Genomic DNA, 20,995 nt, shown 5'->3' with positions numbered 1-20,995 from the left:
AATAACTTTGGCCTCCACCTCCTCCCAAAAGCTCAATAAAAGTTAATTTGGGGGCGGCTAAACTAATTTTGGGGCGCTGGGCGGATCTTTGCACCCCGGCGGCACATATGCTAAAGACGGCCCTGGCCATATTATCAGAAAGAAAGGGCAGATTCTCACAAAAACGTAAGTAGTTATGTTCTGAGCATGTACCAAAAAGTGTCTCTCAGCCTTGCCAGCCTGGTCTGATTATTGTTGACCTCACAAGTTTCAAGGAGGGATATCGGCTCAAAATGCATCTCATTACCAATTACAGACAAAGTAAGGGCACTAGGGTAAGAGTGCCTAGATCATGGGGAAGGGGGAACTGTGGCAAGTTATAATTAGCATTGTGAGCCTGTTATTTGTGAAGTTGTTGGCATCACTAGACATGCATATCTTTTCTGGGACAGATTTGGGGGAACTAATTCCCTGCCTGTTCCTTAACCTCTTCAGTCTCAGGCCAAACTGAACCAAAGCCTAATTAGGTAGAACTTCAGTTCCTCATCCCTTCTTATCTGTCTCTCTCCAGTCCCTTTGTTATCTTCTTCATTGTAGAATTTTGACTATTTCCTGGAAGCAGGGACTTCCTGCCCGCCTTTTGCATATATTACTCTCAACAGTACAGAGAAGTAATAATAATAATTCCTTTCACCTTCCCTTCACCCTACTTTCTGAGAGAAATAAATCGCAAGACTTCTTCATTGTGCAGAGTTTTCACCTTACAGTAATTAGAAGCCTAATGGACAATGATGCAACACCCATTTACCACTTTTCAATTAATATCTAGGTATCAGAGAAGCACACTTTTTATTACTGGCAGAACTGTTAATTATCCCAAAAACATTTCCACATTTTCATTTTATGCCTAAAGCTTTGTGAGAATAAATGGGCGAGACATTTCTATTAATTTCAACAAATTGGGGGGCGGGCGGAGAGGGAGAATCCAGCAAGTTCTCGTAACTATGCTATAACAGGTACTGTATTATAATTGATATGCAGCGGGCACATATTAGGAATAACAGTGCTCTTGCAAAAAAAAAATCTATTAAAATTGTTTGGATTAAGAGGTTTAGAATCGAAAGAGAGCAGAAGTGATTAAAGGCAGAAGTCTGAAGCCACCTAGTTAAAAAAAGTAACTGCCATTGAAGACATTCCATTAGAGAACACACTAGACAAGTGTTTCAAAAAGCATGGGGAAAATGCAGAGAATACTTCACAAACCTGGACTTGTTTTGATTAATGTTTGTACTGAGACTTTGTGGATATTTAAGTTATAATTAGAAAAATCTTAATAATTATTCATAAAGGAAACAGTTTATAAGAAGTAAATAAGGGGGCCAGATACAGGATAATAAAGGAAGTCTTTTATTTGGTTGTTTGTATTGTTGTATGTTGGGACCCAGGTGGCGCTGTGGGTTAAACCACAGAGTCTAGGGCTTGCTGATCAGAAAGTCGGCGTTTCGAATCCCTGTCATGGGGTGAGCTTCCGTTGCTCGGTCCCAGCTCCTGCCCACCTAGCAGTTCGAAAGCACGTCAAAGTGCAAGTAGATAAATAGGGACCACTCCAGCAGGAAGGTAAACGGCGTTTCTGTGTGCTGCTCTGGTTTGCCAGAAGCGGCTTTGTCACGCTGGCCACATGACCTGGAAGCTGTACGCCGGCTCCCTCGGCCTGTAAAGCGAGATGAGCACCACAACCCCAGAGTCGGACACAACTGGACCTGATGGTCAGGGGTCCCTTTACCCTTTACCTTTTGTTGTATGTTATGTTCACTATATGTTATGTTCACATTTAATGAGGGTAGATTTGTGTATTGGGGGTGGGGGGTTTGTGTTATGTTGTAAATAAAATTCCAATAAAAATTTAAAATTTAAAAATGAAGACATTCCGACTATTTCTGTATTTGGTTTGAGCTCTGTAGACCTCTGATGTACAACTGGATTTCCAGTTTGAAGAGCGGATGGAGCCCCCGGCCACTATTCCCTTCTCTAAGCTACTGTCAAGATCGGGCAGTTGACTTCTCTTCTATACAGTGGTACCTCAGATAAACCAGAGCAACAATGTCACAGTCAAGCCAAGAAGCTTATGCACATAGCTCTTTAGTTTTCATAGCAGAATAGTATACAACCTTGATCAGGTTGGATTACAGTACTGACTTGCTTTGGAATAGATGTAAGAAAGCACTGCTGCTTCAAATTCTGGCCTTAGATGTGAATAAAAACAAAATGTTGTTGTTTCAGATAGTGCCAAGTACAGAACGACGGTGCATGTCAAGTTTCAGATATTTTCAGATGTTAACTGCTACTAAAAAAGCAGTTTTCAGTGATATTAAATATTTAATACTTACCAACACATCTGCAGGTTTTTTTAAAATATTTTGTTGGAAGCTGCCCAGAGTGGTTGGAACAACCCAGTCGGGTGGGGTACAAATAATAAAATTTTTATTATTAGGGATCATATGACATCAAAAAGGGATTTTTAAAAAAATCAGGGATCAGCTTCACTCAGGAGTTCCTCAGCAGGTACTCCTTTTGCAGATGACTGAATTCACAGTCAGTGCCAATCAGCTGATCAGCCTTGCCAGCAAGCCCTGCTTGCAAATAAACAATTGGGAACTCACTGTAAGCTCCCAATTGTTCCATGGGAGCCATGCTCTTATTTGCTCCACATCTATGATGTCAGGTCTGTGGCAGGTAGGTATGACTAGGTATTGACTCTGTTGGCCAAATTGAGACGTGAACTGGGTCTAACTCATTAGGCTTGCAGGGCATAGGTTCCTCACCTCTGACCTAGTGCAAGGAAGCATTCTGCAGAACTCAAAAACTATTCTGTGATATTTTACTTAGCCTAATAAAAGGGTTGCCTTGATGCAGATTTTGGAATTAAAAACAATTTGTCTGGCTTCTGGAGGCAGTCTATTTAACACTTTGTACTGTCCTGCTGTGATTTTTGAATGAGCTGATGAGAAAACCTTGGCATGTCCAGGAGGAGATAGAAGTACTCACATAACCAGAAAAAATATGTCCTATTCTGATAGGGCTTAATGGCCATGCTGTGCAACAACACCTGCTAAGAGATAGGGATGTAGCAGTCAAAAATGGATTATCTTCTCTGGAGCAGGGAAGACACTCGTGCTTCAGATTTTTATTAAGGGCACATTCTTAAGACACAAGTGAACTGCCAAGGGGGCGGGGTGCTTCTTCTTCTTGTTCTGGTTTTTAAGATTGAATATATAGCGTGTCCTCCAGAAAAGAGGGCACATGTTGCGGTGTGACCTGGCCACCTGACCTGGTGTTGTGGGGGGTAATCTGGAATCAGCCACAACCTCTGATAAGTCGGGCCCGTGTTCCTGGGGTGCAATCTGACCAATAGGGTGCCACGAAAGAGCAGCAATGCGGGACCTATTTAAGCCCATGTGAGGCTATCGCATTGGAACACCTGCCCACCTCTCCCTAGATTCAGGGCTTGTGCTTGACCTTGCTATGCCATCGTGTGTCGTCTGCCATTGGGGCAGGGGCACAGCAGGAATTTTCCCCACTTGGCTGATTGGCTGGTGCCATTTGGGTTTTGCAGGTGTAAGTTGCGGATAGGCAGGTGACAGGCGTGGCACGTGATGTGACCACGCCTATGCAAATGAAGGATATTCCTGTAGATGAATCCAGGAACTCACTGGTTTGGCATTCCCCGAAAGGGGTCCGGCCTGCGCCTGTGTCCAGGGGATATCAGGTCAGCTGATTGGTGCTCCTTCCAGCAGCTGTCCCTGGTGTTCATCCTTGGCTGTCCTATGAACGTGGCTCTGGGACAGCACTACCTGCAAGGGTGCAGGGAGATAGTCGTACCAGAATCTATGCAACCACTCACTTACTTGTAATCAATAAAGTTGTGGCCTGAATTTCTGCCCAAAACCAAACCAAATATCAGACTTTTGTGTGAATTTATTTGGGGAAAGGTAAAATGTCTAAACACGCAAATATACAGTATATATACAGTGGACGCTCGGGTTGCGATCGCAATCTATGTGGGAGGCGTGTTCGCAACCCGCAGCGTCTGCAACCTGCAGTGCTGCATCTGCGCATGCGCGGGTCATGATTCGGTGCTTCTGCACATGCACTAAGCACGATTTAGTGTTTCTGCGCATGCATGAGCGCCGAAACCCAGAAGAATCCCATTCTGGTACTTCTGGGTTCGGCACGGAGCACAACCTGAAAACACGTAACCCACAGCGCTCGCAACATGAGATATGACTGTATATATCTCCCCAAAAATGGATTGTTTCAAGACAACGCTTTGTGATGATGGTACACCATTTTCATGATGCCAGATCACAGCACTTCCTCTCTTGACTTTGGACTTTGTGGGGGGGGGGAGGAATGGCATCAAAATTAGATCAGAATTGCCTTCATTATCTGGACAACAGACTCGGTGGTGGCAAAATAAATAAAGAAACAATGTGGAGGAAATTTTGTAAAACCTACCCTGCACTAGGTTTTGGCTTAGCCCTAATTTAAACAAATTGATGAAGAGTTTCATTTGTTTTGTTTCCATTTAACTGAGCTGAATTAGAGTAAGTTTCTGTAGCACCATATGAAGCACCCTTTTGTTCAATTCTTTACCACTTTACCATGCTTCTTCTAATGCAAAATAAAGGTATTCTCCAATCAATCAGTCGGCTTCTCTTTCATAAAAAAACCCAAACAACCCCCCTTTCCTAGCACTCATTCTGAAATTTTCCATGGAGCTAGTGCTTTTTCAAAGAAGTACATTTGCATGTGTGCCTGTTTCTGTTTAATTGGCACTTCACAGTGTAAATTTAACTTGGGAAAAGTATCATTAGGATTAATATAAAAGCTAAAATCAAAACAAAGACCAACAGGCTAGAGAAGTTGGCTAAAGCGTATTCAGCTTTGGTTTTTTTATGTAACAGGTGTGCATTTAATGAGACTAATGCAGCTAAATGGGAAATCTAAAAAAAAAAAAAAAACAACCCAGCAAGTAAATGGAGGAAGCTTTAAAACAAAAGTTTTATGCTACATTATCTCCTCCTGTTTGCCGCTTCTCTGTTCCAACAGACGATTAGAAAACATAAAACAATAAACCAGCCATGTGTGGCTTGACATGTCAGTGGCAATCATCCCATTACCATCAAAACCCCAAGACATTTGTGCATAATCTACTCATTAGCATTTTTTATGGGAAACAAACCAGTGGAAATCACTTCCATTTCTGTGCCTCAGCGAGTGGCATGTAAAAATAAGCAAGTTTACAGGCTTACTCAAATGCAATCAGATTCCTCTCACATGTTGAGTATGGGGCATGTATACAGTAAATACCAATTCCAGGGTTTCACATCAAGGTCAGCAGCCCCTGTTGAATAGGCAGAACTGGCCTACCCCAAAGGCTGGGACTCAGCTACATTGGCAAAGAAAATGCTTTACTGTATATGCATTGTAACACTGTGAGCCCAGATGGCGCTGTGGAGTTCCATTTTTGCCAACCCAATTTCTCATACAAAGTTTACAGTGCATTTAACTGAAATGCTTCATTGATGTGTCTAGATACAGCCTTGGTTGAGGGGGCTGCCACAGGCAGCACTGCCCAACGAGTGTCACCTCCATCCTGCCACTCAATTTTGCCGGTGGAGTGGGGAGATCGCCTTCCCTACGCAGTGTTGTGGCAGGGCTTTGCACAGGCTTTTCCTGAAAGGAGGAGCCGAAGCAAAGCACCACACATTTAAGTGAAATCGTGTATATTTGAAACACCTTTGAAAAGGCCTGCAAGCATCCTATTCTGCCCTCGCGCTACCCCTGCCCTGGTCTTTTTTGTGGTGTTTCTGGGTCACTTCCAGGTTCGGAGTGATGCTCATGTGCATGGTCACACACATATTGGACACGCCCCAAACAGCGACTGCCTACAATAGTAACAATAAAGCGTGTCAATGTTTCCTCTCTCATCTCTATGAGAAGTAGGTATTTGGTACCAACGATTGAAGAGTGGCAGGTGAAGATGATGGAATATGCAGAGCTGGCGAAGCTGGCCGGGGAAATCCAAAACCAGTGTGATCAAGCTTGCCAAAAAGACTGGGGCAAATTTATACAATACCTGAAGGACAATTGTAAACAATTAACAACACTAGCAGGACTGACTTAAGAAGACTTGTAATGGTGATGACTCTACCTGTTTACATATTCCTTAAAAAATTGTGAAATTGGAAATGGTGTATTGTAAACAGGAAGAAGCACAAATGTGATGACATAGTAAAGAATTAAGGTAACCATGACACAGGAGGTGGGGAAGTCGATCAGCTCATATGAGCAAAAATTAATGTGAAAAATGAGGAAGTATTTATATACTGTAAAATGGAAAGATAATAAAATATTATAATTAAAAGAGAGAGAGAGAAGTACACCCTTGTGCCAATTAATTGAAACAAAAAATGTAATTATTGTACAAAACTCACATATACATGTACAAAACTCACATATACATACATTAGCAACGGATATGACCTCTGCTATTTTTAAGCAGCATTTGAACACGGTTTGGCATGGAGTCAACGAGTTTCGAACAGTCACTGTTAATTTTTGGATCCCTGTACCACACTTGAATCAGCACCTGAATGAGCTTCTCCATAGTCGTGCAGTCTACAGCACGGAGGCGACTTTTGTATATAGCCCATTCTCAATGGGATTTGCGTCCGGGGAATTCCCTGGCCAATCAAGTACCTATATTTGCTGCTCTGTCATGAATTTCTTCACCACTTTCGATGTGTGACAGGGGGCTGGGTCCTGCTGCAATATCCCAGTACCGCCAGGATACCTCTTTTCCAGCTCTGGAATCACTCTCTTTCGTAGAACCTCAATATATTGTGGCGAGCGCATCATTTCTTCTATTGGCTGCAGGCTTCTGACACCATAATGATCAACTGACTTTTCGTGTTTGTTTTGAGTACAGGATTACGAGTAAGATAGAAAATATGTTTTGTTTCAATTAGTTTGCACAAGGGTGTAGGTATTTGCATTCCCTCCCACCATTCATTAAGTTAGTTGTGCCATAGTGTTCTGTGCGTGTATCCGATGCTATTCCACATAAGCAACCACTTTGCAGGACAGGTGTCTAACAACATATTGCCCCCTTTCCCCTACCACAACCAGCCCCTGCAACCAGAGGCCCCTAGGCTAAATCAATCTGCTTCCAACCCTACCACTCCAACCCAATTGCTAGGCCATTGTGATTCAAAGTAGGGCTGCCATATGTCTGGAATTTCCTGGACATTACTGGGATTTCAAAGGTGGAATTGACATGGGGGGGGGGGATTTCCGAAAGGTGCCGCTTTGTCCTGGATCTAATTTTCAATAGAAAAATAATGTAGTTTTTAAAAAAATAAATATGGCAACCCTAATTCAATCCAACTTATCCCTCACCCCCTTCTCAAAACAGCCCTTCTTCGCACACACAGAAACCCACCAACAAAAGTTGTTCCTTGTTGATGAGGTCAGATTATGTGTTTTCCAGTAGGTTTCAACCCCTCAGCCTCTAATTTTACTAATTAAAAATTGGCTGTACTATAGATTCACAGTATAGTGGGACGCCATGACAGTATTTCACCCCATCATTCCAGCATATTGTTCTCGTGAATACATAATCTCCAGCACAGCATCTAACCAATTAACATTGCTGGCAGCAAATTTGTATATAATTTGCAGTCCGGCAATAACGCTTAAATAAAATACAAACTAAGCAGGCCAAGTGGACAGCATTTAGTAGAGGATGCAGCCGTGTGGAATGTGAAATTCAGTTCAAGACTGTCAGGATTGCCTGCTGTTACCTCCTCCTTGTGTATGGAAGGTGCCCTTTGGCAACATAAGAATGCACACTCTGAGAATGAGCTTGTTGTTGTTTTAGTCTTGATTTCAATTTTAGATGTAGACATTTGGTTTTGATTTGGTTTTCATAATTCTCAACAGCAGTGGTGCAGAACATCTGGTTCACAGAGCCGTTTTCCCCAAACCATGCCCATCTATCCCACACCTAGCAACAGGTGGGGTAGGTGAAGACTGGTGCTTATAGCAAGCCTTGCAGGGAGATGCTTCCTTTGCCTGTATGGTTTAGAATCAAACCACTCAGGTAAATTTGGTGTGGTCTTCATTCATCACCATCAGCAGCTGTTTGTAATCCATATTCCGTTGCTCGTGAAATCTGAAATCAAACCGGGGGTGGAGGGAATACAACATTTTCTATCCAGACAGCTTGCAAAGGAAAACACTTCAGCTGGCATCATGGTGACGTTGGGTGGTTAAGTGGAAGGAAGGTCTAGCCCACTGGCCCAATCAAGTTCCCCACTCTTTGTCTAAGAAAACAATCCCAACTTTTCTCAAGCTGCCTCTCTGATCCTTTCCCATCCCCAATAATTAACACCTGCTAATTCCTCAGTAGGAAAGTCACTGTCAGGTCAGACAGCAGGCTGACACCATAGAGAGAGATACTATCACTGGCATCCAGAAAAAGTGATAGGAATGAAACACACACGCAAAATGAGACTGTTTACAATGGCAGTATGATTCGGGAAGCAAACCCCAGAGGGGAAAATTTTGTACCCAAATTAACACACTGGAGCTCAAAGCAACAGTCATTCGTGGTAAAGATTCCATAGTGCCCCACCTGCGTATTGCCAAACTGTGGCCCCGGGTCTGTGGCAGGATTTCTTTTGTGCACTTGCAATACAAGTTTCCCAGGAAGGGTGCTAATCCTTGTAATTCCTGCTTTACCCCCTCCTGCCCCTACCCTCTGACTTAAAACTGCTGCAGACTTTACATCCCAGACCTTGCAAGGGCAGGCAGCTGTGACATAATAGTTAAATGGAAATTAAATCTTTCTTTCTTTCTATTTAGTTTTAGTTAATGCAATAGCCAAAATCAAATTGACTAATTCCATTTTCATCATTGCATTAACTAAAATTAAATGCACATCTCTAGTCTGTAAGGATGCAGCTCCATCAAAGCAAAATAAGTACTGGCTGTGATAATGGGCACAGCTTCCTGGGAAACTGAGCTTTAAAGGGTATTTCTGCACCTTTGTGATTGATAGGACTAGCCTGTAATCAGATTGATTTTATCAGGGCTCTCCAATCCTGGTGCTCTGAGGGAAGGATGTTGAAGTAAGTAACTAGTTTTGCTCTTCCTTGTTTCTTGCTCTTTGCTAGTTTTGCCTCTTAAGAGCAGCAGTGTTGAAAATTCTAGTAGAGTTAGTTGAAAGCTTTACTTTTGCCTGGGTTTCAAGGCGGCTTACAGATAAAAATAAGAACATAAAAATCAATTGAAGAAGAATTAAACATAGATAGAAGCAAAACTACACACACATACACACACACACACACACACACACACACAGAGAGAGAGAGACTTTAAAAAAAATCTATTTAAACCATACAAATAATTTCAACAAAAACATTATGGCACAAGCCTTTTCATCGAAAGCTGTCAGTTTCTAAAAGCCTGTTGGAACGAGATTGGTGGAAGGACAACAAGGAGGGAACCACCTTCTCTAGGAAGGAAGTTCCAAAGTGTGGGGGCAACCACCAAGAAGGCCCTCTCCCTCATCCCTACCAAGTGTGCCTTTGAGGTTGGCAGGGCTGAGAGAAGAGCCTCCCCTGAAGATCTCAAAATCCAGGCAAGTTCAATGAGGCACTACAGTCTTTCAGATACCTTGGACCTAAGCCATAGAAGGCTTTATAGGTCATATAACATGTGGATGATTCTTTGGCATATCTATAGAGGTCCCTCAGCAAACAAATCAACATGCAAAGCGTTCCCTCATGCCTGATAGCCAACTAGGTTACGGGAGCACATTCACAGCAATATTGCATACGTTTATCAGTACTTCTGAGCACCAACATTACTATTTTACTATGTACAAAACCTTCCCGAGTATATATTCTGATTAAATGCCAAATTCCTTTTGTCGCTGAATAGTTTCTCTAGTAAAAATGCTCCAGAGTGTCTGACAGAAGAGTGATTTCCCTGGTGGTAGCACCCAAACACGATCCTTCCTTTGTTCGTATTCCCTTTCAGATAAAGAAACTTGAGTTATTTTAAGATTTCTCTAATGGCACATTAGCACTTCCAGGGATTCCCCAGGGTCCCAATTTACTGTTTAAGTAAAGCACTCTCAAATGCACACATGCCTCCATATCATTTCCATCTGATGACTTTGCAAACCAACGACATAATTCCTTTCAGCCAAATCCATTCCTTCAGAAATAACTATAAACTCTTGCACCAAGGCAATTTTCTTAAGAAACTTTCTGGTATAAACTTCACTTTAAAAGACATAAAAATAAGATAACAATGGTAAGCGGTACACCTAATTTATTTATTGTTAACCGCCTGCCTGTTTTTAAACTGTCATGTGGGTGTATTAATGGCCCAAGCCAAAAATGAGGTGGGTAAATAGTTCCTGGATTGTAAAAGGTAAAGGTAAAGGACCCCTGGATGGTTAAGTCCAGTCAAAAGGGACTATGGGGTTGTGGCGCTTTCAGGCCGAGGGAGCTGGCTTTCCCGGTCAGGTGGCCAGCATGACTAAACTGCTTCTGGTGCAACGGGACACCGTGACGGAAACCAGAGCACACGGAAACGCCGTTTAGCTTCCTGCTGCAGTGGTACCTTTTTATCTACTTGCACTACTGCGCTTTCAAACTGCTAGGTTGGCAGAAGCTGGGACAGAGCAATGGGAGCTCACCCCGTTGCGGGGATTCAAACCACTGACTTTCTGATCGGCAAGCCCAAGAGGCTCAGTGGTTTAGACCACAGCACCACCCGCATCCCATGTGGACTTTACCACATGAGGCTCCAGGAGATTTTACAAAAAATAAAAATATGCCAGTCTCTTTTGCCCCCCCCCCCATATTTTTGGGAGGGGGCGGGCTTCCCCAATGTCCAAAAAAATCAGGGGGCGGGAGAAGGCCAAGCACAGAGTCAAGCACAGCTCAGCTTCAGTGACCAGCTCCTTCTCCTGACAGAAAGGAAGGCAGAAGCAGCCCCCTGGCGGGATGACCATTTCACAGGGGTAGAATAAATTCTCCAACTGTTTCAAGAATGGGGCTTACCATTAGTAGTGGGAAGAGCACAACTTCTGAAAGACGGGGGGGGGGTGAACAAAAGTCAAATCTCAGAAAATTTCTCAGGATTTTGTCCCCCGAGAAACTTTGATTCCACTTTAGCCAATAGAGGCGCCCGACAAAAGCAGCAGAAGGCGTCCACAGCCATAGGGAAGGCTGCATCACCAAGTGATCTGACTTATGTTGTCATTAAAGTTAAAACCTACTTATTGCCTTTTATGACTGCAAAGAAGATGAGCTGCCACAGTGGCAAATGGCAGGGAGCTTGGGTATTATTATGATTATCCATGTGCAGCTCAGAGTCCCTAAGAAACAAATAATGTCGAGGTAGTCATTTTATGCGGCTCGGATTCCATGCAAAACAGGTAAAATTTACATCAAGTGCATAAAAATGCTTTGGAAAGAAGGCAGGAGCAATAATTCAGCCCTCTGCCTGCCCCGCAAGGAAGGGAATAAGATAGAGAGGGAACATTCTTTTTCAAGCTGCACATAATTGGAATTCTCTGGCCACAAGAGACAAGTTTGTGGAATCCAGCCATGATAACTAAATGGCAACTTTGTGTTCGGATGCAACATACTGCCGATGACCAGACACAGGGAGCAAATAATATGGGAGAATCATTGTCTTCATCTTTAAAATCAAAATGTGTAGGCTCAGCTCAGTGGTCTCAGTTGTAGGTTATAAAGGGCAGCATATAAGGCAAGTGGGGTGCTTAGGTTCTAATAATAATAATAATAATAATAATAATAATAATAATAATAATAATATTTATACCCCGTCCATCTGGCTGGGTTTCCCAAGCCATTCTGGGCAGCTTCCAAAAATATAAAAACACAGTAAGATGTCAAACATTAAAAACTTCATGATACAGGACTGCCTTCAGATGTCTTCTAAAAGTTGTCTCCTTGACATCTGATGGGGGGCATTCCACAGGTTGAGCGCCACTGCTGAGAAGGCCCACTGCTGAGAATTTCCTGTAACTTCACATCCAGCAATGAGGGAACCAACAGAAGGCCCTTGGAGGTGGACCTCAGTGTCCAGGCTGAATGATGGGGGTAGAGACACTCCTTCAGGTATACTGGGCTGAGGCTGATTAGGGCTTTAAAGGTCAGGACCAACACTTTGAAATGTGCTCAGAAATGTACTGGGAGCCAGCGAAGATCCTTTAGGACCAGTGTTATATGGTCCTGGCAGCCACTCCCATTCACCAGTCTAGCTGCCACATTCTGGATTAGTTGTAATTTCCGAGTCACCTTCAAAGGTAGCAACACGTAGAGCATGTTGCAGTAGTCCGAGCAGGAGATAACCAAAGCATGTACCATTCTGGCAAGACAGTGTGCAACAGGTAGCTGGGTCTCAGCCGGCGTACCAGATGGAGCTAGTAGACAGCTGTCCTGGACACAAATTGACCTGCGTCTCAAGACAATCTGGCTTATGGAACTCTCCCCAAGCTGCATTCCTTGTTTGGTCTCTTTTGCACCCCAGTTTTGACCTTGGAGCCGTGGCACCTGATCTGTGTTGGGGGTGACTCCCCAGCACAGGGTTGATCCCGCTGGGTTCCTATCATCCAGTAAACGGGCTGCCTGATGCTGAATAGATGCTCAGTGCCTTAGCAAAAGCTACCTCATGCCTGTAATCAATAAAGTTGTTGCCTAATTCAACCCAATACCAATCTCCTGTGCTCATTTTCTCACTTCTCCCTGCACCGGCCACAGACATCATGTTCCTGGGGTGGCAATCAAAGATACTCATTTGAGAGTCTCCCACTATTGAAAATCTTGAATTAAAAGGTGGCATATAAGCAATAAATAAACAACTCTGTGATGGCCAGTATTCTGTAAGTCTCAACCGCCCAGTGAGTCAAGTATTACGATGAATGTTACCTGCCCACAAATCTCCTCTGAATTTCTAAAATTGCAAGACCATGGCAACATTAAGCATGGGTGGAGTGTGTACATGATTGGGTCTTCAAGCTGTTAGAGCCACTGCCACACAGGATGTCTTTAAAATGCCAACACACAGCAAGGGATTGTCTGTTTCCATAGTATTTTTCTTGTGATTCCCCACTGCGTTCGAGCAAAATCTGTCCAGCATTAGCATTTCATGTTCAGGCTGTTTATCCACAAAAAACGGATTTGATTTTTCCCCCCCATGCAGAGCTGAATCATTCTTGAAAATCACATGTGAATTATTATTTGCCATCGGCTCAATTAAACATAAGCTTCTGCATCCAGTTCTATATTTAGTGAATATATTCTGAAATTTGCTGCCTGTATGGGGGTGCATATTGGCAACAATAAGCATGCAGCTTTCATGTTTCAGAAGGAGCAAAGCACATACATTGGTGGTACTCCTTTTCCACACCTCAGAAAGCTGATGTTGTATGCTCTGCACCCCAAATGTGTGCAAAACAGAGAGAGTCTCATTGACACCTAGCCAATGTACAGTATGTGATGCTATTTGTTGTATTTTTCAGGAAGTTCTTGTCCTTGAAAGGCATTTGCAAAATATCTTAAAAATGATCCTGACATAACAGATGTATCAGTCTCCTCCAAAATCCTCACTCAATATAGCTCCGAGCACATTGGGATTGTCTGCTAATCACTGTTTTGTATTTCTTTCTATTTCTATTTTGCCATGTTTAGCACACAGCTTTCTTAGAGATGTTGACACTTTTGCTAAATGTATCATTCAAGCACGGTTCAAGGTGAGATATGCCTGCTTTTTCCTTTCCTTTTTAAAAAAGAACAACCCAAGAGAATATTGCAGGTTGTCCAGAATTTCACCATACTTACTCACTGGTGCTATAAGGGCTGTTTCAAGTGTGAAGATGTACAGTGGTGCCTCACAAGACGAAATTAATTCGTTCTGCGAGTGCTGTCGTATAGCGAAAATTTCGTCTTGGGAAGCACGGATGGGGGAAGCGCTGTTTGACAAAAAAAAAAAATCGTCTTGCGAGTCGCGCCCATAGGAAAATTCGTCTTGCAAGTCACCCTTTCGTTAGCGAATGCCTTTCGTCTAGCAAGTTTTTCGTCTAGCGAGGCATTCATCTTGCGAGGTACCACTGTATATAAATCCAGAATGCCCCTTGAAAATAGTCAGATGAGGGTCAAATTCACATGCTTTTATTTCCAAATCTCCTGTGCAATGATGATACAAAATTGACACACATTCAAAAACACATTAATGGAAATCTCATTGAATAAAAACTAGTCTCTACAGTTGGTCAATTCTGACACAAGTATTTTTGGAGGAGGATGGCAGAGAGAAATAAGTCCTACAACTCCAAGAAATAGGATGAAGTTAAGGAGAGGGGAAAGGAGGGTTAACAACAGGCTATTCTAAGGTGCATTTCCAAAAACACAGAGTTGTTTTGCAGTCTCTTTGCTCATGTGTTGAGGAATATTTTTCTGCTCTGCCTCATGAAAAAATAAACATTTTAGTGTGAATAAAACATACTGCGGCACTATGGAGATAAGTAATTTTCACTAACTTCTGAAAAGAATGTACAAGCAACAAAGGAAGTTTTCTTTTTTCCAGAAGATGTGTGTGTGTGTGTGTGTGTGTGCTGGCACAAAACCACCTCCCTCACTGAAAAAAATACCCCAACCCCTGCCCTCTGACATCTTAATAAACCCCTTATCTCCCTTCCAAGTGTTTTTTTTAAAACAATTAGCTACTAATTGCAGATGGTATAAGAAAAGTTCGCACCTTATACTTAAAACAGAAGCCTGCCACCCCCAAACTTGATGATTCATACAAATGAATATGTGAAATTCAACTCCCTTCTTCAACTGCCTTTGACCTTTATTGCCCTTTTAGGAGTTTCAGATGTATGAATGCATTTTTAAGGCACCAATTTTGAACACTGCATATCCACACACGGAAATCATTCATAAACTAGAAAAGGGGGGAGGAACCCTTGCACTTTTATTTTTGTACAGGAAATCCTTTTGGCATTATAGTATTATATCTGCTATACATAGCCAGACTGTACTGCAACTGCCAGTGCCTACAGCATGGGAAATTAATGGGAAGTGGGGGAAATTACGATACAAATGATTTTGACTGCTTTTCAAATGCAATCTGCACCCTTCAATCCAAATGTGGACAGCTGATCCAAATTTACTAATAAATGTAAATAGAAAATAAAAAAGCAGCCTCCGGGCAGACAGCTGGTTCACAGAATGCATCTGTACATTTTTTTTTAAAAGAAAACCCCTGTATTTACATTGAGACTATTGATGATTTCAGCAGCCAAAGACTACCACAATGTGCATAATGAAAAAAGGTTATTTTTTAATGCCAACCTCAGTCAAAGAATATTTGCATCACTGTGCACAGAAATATGCATGTGTATGACAGGAGGTTATCCAAGGATCAATCACCAAAACAACCACTCTTTAGGTAAAGGTAAAGGGACCCCTGACCATTAGGTCCAGTCGTGGATGACTCTGGGGTTGCGGTGCTCATCTCGCTATACTGGCCGAGGGAGCCGGTATTTGTCTGCAGACAACTTCCAGGTCATGTGGTCAACATGACTAATCCGCTTCTGGTGAACCAGAGCAGCACACGGAAATGTTGTTTACCTTCCCACCAGAGCGGTACCTATTTATCTACTTGCACTTTGACATGCTTCTGAACTGCTAGGTTGGCAGGAGCGGGGACTGTACAACGGGAGTTCACCCCATCACGGGGATTTGAACCGCCAACCTTCTGATTGGCAAGCCCTAGGCTCTGTGGTTTAGACCACAGCGCCACCCGCATCACCACAGCGCCACCACTCTTTACCTCAGAATTAATACTATTTATTTCTTTAAAATGAGTGGGAGTGCCCAGATTGGTGATTTGTAAAAGCCCACAAGTACTGTGATATTTAAATGCACAGTTCAATCTGTGAGTTTGGACTCATCACGCCCCCAAAAATGCCCGGCACCCAAAAGTCAATGAAGACTGCTACCTGCACTTTAGCAATCCTCATGTTGAGTTTGGTGTCCAAATCTATTCCAAGTAAGTCACATCAAAGTCATATTTAAGTCCACCATCTTGATTTAAAATGTCACCCAGTATTCAGTGACAAAGTCTGCTGGCCCCACCTTGGGAACCCTTGTGCCAAGTTTTGTTATTATACCTTGAGAAACAGATGAACCTATGCAAAAAGAAGGAAAAAAGTGCCTGCCAGTTTCTGTAGTTTATCTTAATAAAATGGAAAGATAATTTCTTCATATTGTTCTTTTGTGATACTTTATGTTTCATTGTACCCATACATCGCCTAGATATTTTATATAAGGGAGCAGCCTATAAATATTTTAATCATCAAATCGGACAAATAAATTTGGGTGAAGATGGTCCTTTAGACAATCTTCTTCCAAACTATTTAGGGTTTTCATGATTATTGCCAAATAGAATCATGGTTATATATCAAGGTCAGCCGTTATCTTACACAGTCAGATCAGAAGTACATAGCATGCTATTAATATTTGGGTTTGTTTTTTTTAGCAATTTAATATTACATTCCATGTTTTAAAAATTTTCCAATAAATTGTGAATCTTAATATAGACTCTGATTAACAAATGCCTTATAGAAAATACTTCATTCCCCTTATTGTGACAATGCAGAAATAAGGATACTCAGATCCATCGCTGAGGGTAATGTGAACTGCTCAATTTTGTGCTTCTTTCCTATTTGACATTTTGTTGTTTTGTGCCAGGTTCCAGTCCCTGATACCTCCAGTTAAAGATAGCATGGCTGATAAAGACCAGCACATGACTGATTATTGAAAAAGCTGCTAACAGTCAAAGTAGTTGGTTCTGAGCCAGATGGACCAATGCTCTCAGTCACTGGAGAGGCAGCTTCATATAAGGAAGTGAAGGGAAAGTAAAGAAGAGGGCTTATGCTCGGTCCTTTTTCGCAGCAACATGGGGAACATTTCACAGGCATACAGAGAAACTTAGCAGATGGAAAAGCAGGAGCAGGGCATTTAATTTGTATTAATAGCACAGATTTAGACATCTTTGTAATGTTTACAAAGGCAGACAGAACGTCTCTTGGAGCTATGAGTAATGCTTAATATCCTTGAAGTGATACATTGATCAGGATGCAAAAATGAGATTTTATTCTGTCTTCTTTTTTTAATGAAATAAACAAAAAAATCCTTGTCCATGTTGGCAGCAGATGCTTCCCTTGGGCCTGCAGAATTACAACTGAAGATTATGGGGTTACCATAATGAAGGTGATGGGACGGGAAATAAGGTTCCCCGCAAAAGTTTGCTGCACTGTTGATTCCCACTCCTCTAAGAACACCAGCTCAAAATATTTCAGCTTTGGTACAGCACAGTAATCCATAGGAAATCAATCCAATATTATTCAGAGCCCAGTTGCTTTGTTAATCACGGTAATCTTACTCCAATAATAATTTTAAGCAAAAGAAAACATTTCAATAATTGTTTCTGTACTTAAGATAATAAGAGTCATCAGTTCATTTTCTGAGCAGAACATATGGCCATTTTATGAACAAAATGCCTTGTTATCACTACGGGAAAATGAGGCATTATGCCATATGAAGCTAAATTAAACATGCAATACAAAAAAACAACATTGTGGGTTTGATTTAACTAAGCTTTATTCAGAGAAGACCCATTGAAGTTAATGGGTCTAGCTTAGCCACAATTGTCCATTTCAATGGGTTTACGCTGAATACAGCTTAGTTGACCACCATGCTGCATGCTTCGCCATGATTCTAAAGGCTTTTCACTGGTGTGATATTCTTAATAAAGAATGCCTCACATCTCCATTTTCATCAGTCTTCATTGGGCTCTTTTGAGGGGCTGGGGGTATCTGCTTTGGGGCTCTTCGTTTTGTGTTTGTCTGTTTGGTGATCTGAACTTCTCCATAGCTCACTATTTTGATTTCAAATCTGCTAGCAGTCAGCCATCTGAGCTTACAATTATTAGAGAGAAAGTGGCATTGAATATATCAAAGGAATTCTGAGGAAAGAATTTGAGGCTTGAGAAAGTAGGGGTTGAAAGTGACAACTGAAGGAGCAGCTAAATTGTTTTCTTCTAGGCTCAGTGTGCAAAGCAGTTTTAGCTGAGTGTCTCCAAGGACTGATATGTTGGAGAACTGGAACCTTTATGGCCTGTATAAAGTGATTATGATCCTGGGTTACATAACTGGATTGGGTTGCCTCTCTGCCCTCCCCACATTCTATACAGTGGTGAAACTACCTGCTCCGGCACCGGGAGTGGCGTACATCCGGGGACATGGCTGACGTGGCGCACACGTCCCAAAGGGCGTGATGCACCGCCCACGGGGGGCGCATCATGCATCGCACATCAAAGGGGTGCACGGCAAGCGGTGCATGTTCCAGGGCATGTGCAGCACGTGGCGCACATCCTGGGGGTGTGCGGCGACACCAAGTGTCCCAGGGTGGGTGCGATGTCACCCCCCGATGGCACCCGGGGCGAACCGCCGCCCACACCCCCACCTTCGTCCACTAGTGATTATATATGCTATAAAGACTTCCCAGTGTGGATTGATATATGTATACAGTGTTAGAATTTATCATTACAACTTTAGTCTGTTCTATGTGGATTAGTATTCAATCAATTTTATAAGATTATTTCAATCTCAGTAAGTTTTCCATTTTTGGTTGAAAGTGTGTGATGAAAACAAAGCAAAAAGTCTGAGATTGAGACCTACATTTAATTCCTCACTTTTTGAAACCAACCCACTTTGCTACAGTGCATCTCACGCTGTCTGGGTTACAATAAGGATGGAGGATTTATTGATTTATTGTGGGTGAGGGGGTCCGCTCTACATTCTGCACATACTTAAAGTCAGATTTGTATAGACCACTTTCCCACAATGTAGGCCATGAAATAACTCTAAGCTTTATACATCCAGACCAAAAGAGACACACCTGAAATGCATGGCCAGGCAAAGTAGGAATTCCCGTCCCTCTTCTTTAAGTGTCTTATTCTTGCAGTGAAGACTGCTTGGTGATACTGTACATCATTTCAATTAAACATTTTAAATGTCACTCACTGGTAGCTCCCCGCACTTTACCCACCTTTGAAGTTTCATTCATTCAGAATGTCTGACAAGGTTGTGCAGTGAAACATGGAAAGAACAGGAGACTGTGTGCCAGAAATGAATGAGAAGACATTAACCCTTACACTGCCATTCAATTTCTAAAAAGGCTCATCTTTTTTCCATTTTTTAAAAAAATGGTTTAACAGGCATTTTATTTGGGGGTGGGGGTTTGCTTAGGGATGGTTAACTGTTCTATGAATGAGCAAGGGACCAGACAACGAAATTTCCCATTGCCATACAGTTAGAAAAAAGTAGGCCGCCCTCCCCCTTTGAGAAATGTTGCTAATATTACTTATTGGTGAGGAACAACAACAACAACAACAACAACAACAACAACAACAACAACAATAACAAAACAACTGTAATGAGTTTTAGTTGCTCCTGATAAACACCAGAAGACTTAACAACAAGCAGACCCAAACCCATAGTCAGCAACAAGATGACTATAAAACAGAGTTGGGGGAAAGTTTAAAATAACATTTTCTTTTTTAATATAAAAAAACCCCAAAAGCCTTTCTTTTAGGAATTCTAGGTGCTGAAATCCCAAGGGAGCAGAAAAGACTGTTTATGTATGCAACCACGACTGTGCGGATGTCACTGGCCCAGGGATGGAAAGAAGATAAAGTCCCTACCAGAGAAGAATGGCAGATCAAGTTGATGGATTATGCCGAAATGGCTAAAATGACCAGAAGAATCAGAAATCAGGAAGACCAAAATGTTAATAAGAAATGGGGGGAATTTATAATTGATCTTTAAAACCATTGTAAACAGTTAAAATCGTTAGTAGGATTGAAATAACACTTGTAGTTTAATGGTGAAATTTGGACACAATGGAGAGGTAAAAGATCTGGATTGTTATAAAAGATGCGGGAGGAAAGGATTAACAACAGGACCAACAAAGGGGAGGAGGGAAGTCCGGGATGTTCTCTGGAATCTCATTTCTATGTTGTATGTTGGATATGGGACTGTAAAATTTAAATCTGAAAAATCAAAGAGAGAGAGACAGACTACGTGGTGGCGGCCGGGGAGCTTTCTCCATCATGGGAAGGCAGGAAAAGTGAAGGGCTGAGACTGTTCCACAAGCTGTGTGTGCCTACCTGACCTGTTGGATGTGTTATGGGATGAGGCCTTCAGGATCTCCAGCCATCAGTTTTCAACCTGAGTAGCTGTGCGATGAAGCTCAGGATCTAAATTAGACCATATCCCTCTATAGGACAGAATGACCAGGACCCTTTGCATGCTATCCACATACAAAGATCCAGATTGCAGCCTATTACCTGAAATTAAATATTATGCAAGTTGTGGAACAGATCAATTTCACTGGTGTTTAAAGGCCATAGGAAAGGAATTACATCATTCTGTGCTATGGCCTCAGCAGATTTTGGCCAGCACAATGAGCCTAGATATCAGTGTTTTCAAAAACTGATCCAATGTTTGAACATCAACACCGGACAACTACTTGCCACAGCAACCCATCATTAATCTATCTAATTCCTAGCCATCTGTACCAGTTAAACAAACAAAACCTCTACCCACAGCAGAGATGATTCTCCTGGACACTGTCAGCAGCCCCAGTTAGAACAAGAGCTATGCCAGCTCTTCCATCACAAGTCCATTGTGAAGTCATGTGAGTGAAGTCACAGCTATGCTGAAGATAAAGCATTGTCTAGCTCTGTAGCTCTGCCTTATCTTTGTGTAGAGGTCATGGTCTTATGACTCCCAAGGGCAAATACAGTGAGACAGTAGGAAAGGTGAGTGAAGATGAAA

At 42.2% G+C, this 20,995-nt stretch overlaps 1 protein-coding gene across 1 annotated transcript in view; it reads right to left on the bottom strand.

The window, feature by feature from the left end:
- The window catches only part of NRG3 (neuregulin 3), a 550,949-nt gene that overhangs the window by 103,330 nt on the left and 426,624 nt on the right, over nt 1-20,995 (bottom strand). The gene's annotated exons all lie outside the window — the stretch shown is intronic.

This window comes from Lacerta agilis, chromosome 5 (assembly GCF_009819535.1).
Source record: "Lacerta agilis isolate rLacAgi1 chromosome 5, rLacAgi1.pri, whole genome shotgun sequence".
NCBI lineage: Eukaryota > Metazoa > Chordata > Lepidosauria > Squamata > Lacertidae > Lacerta > Lacerta agilis.
Note: the sequence above shows the minus strand (reverse complement) of the source record. Positions and strands in the feature narration are given on the sequence as shown.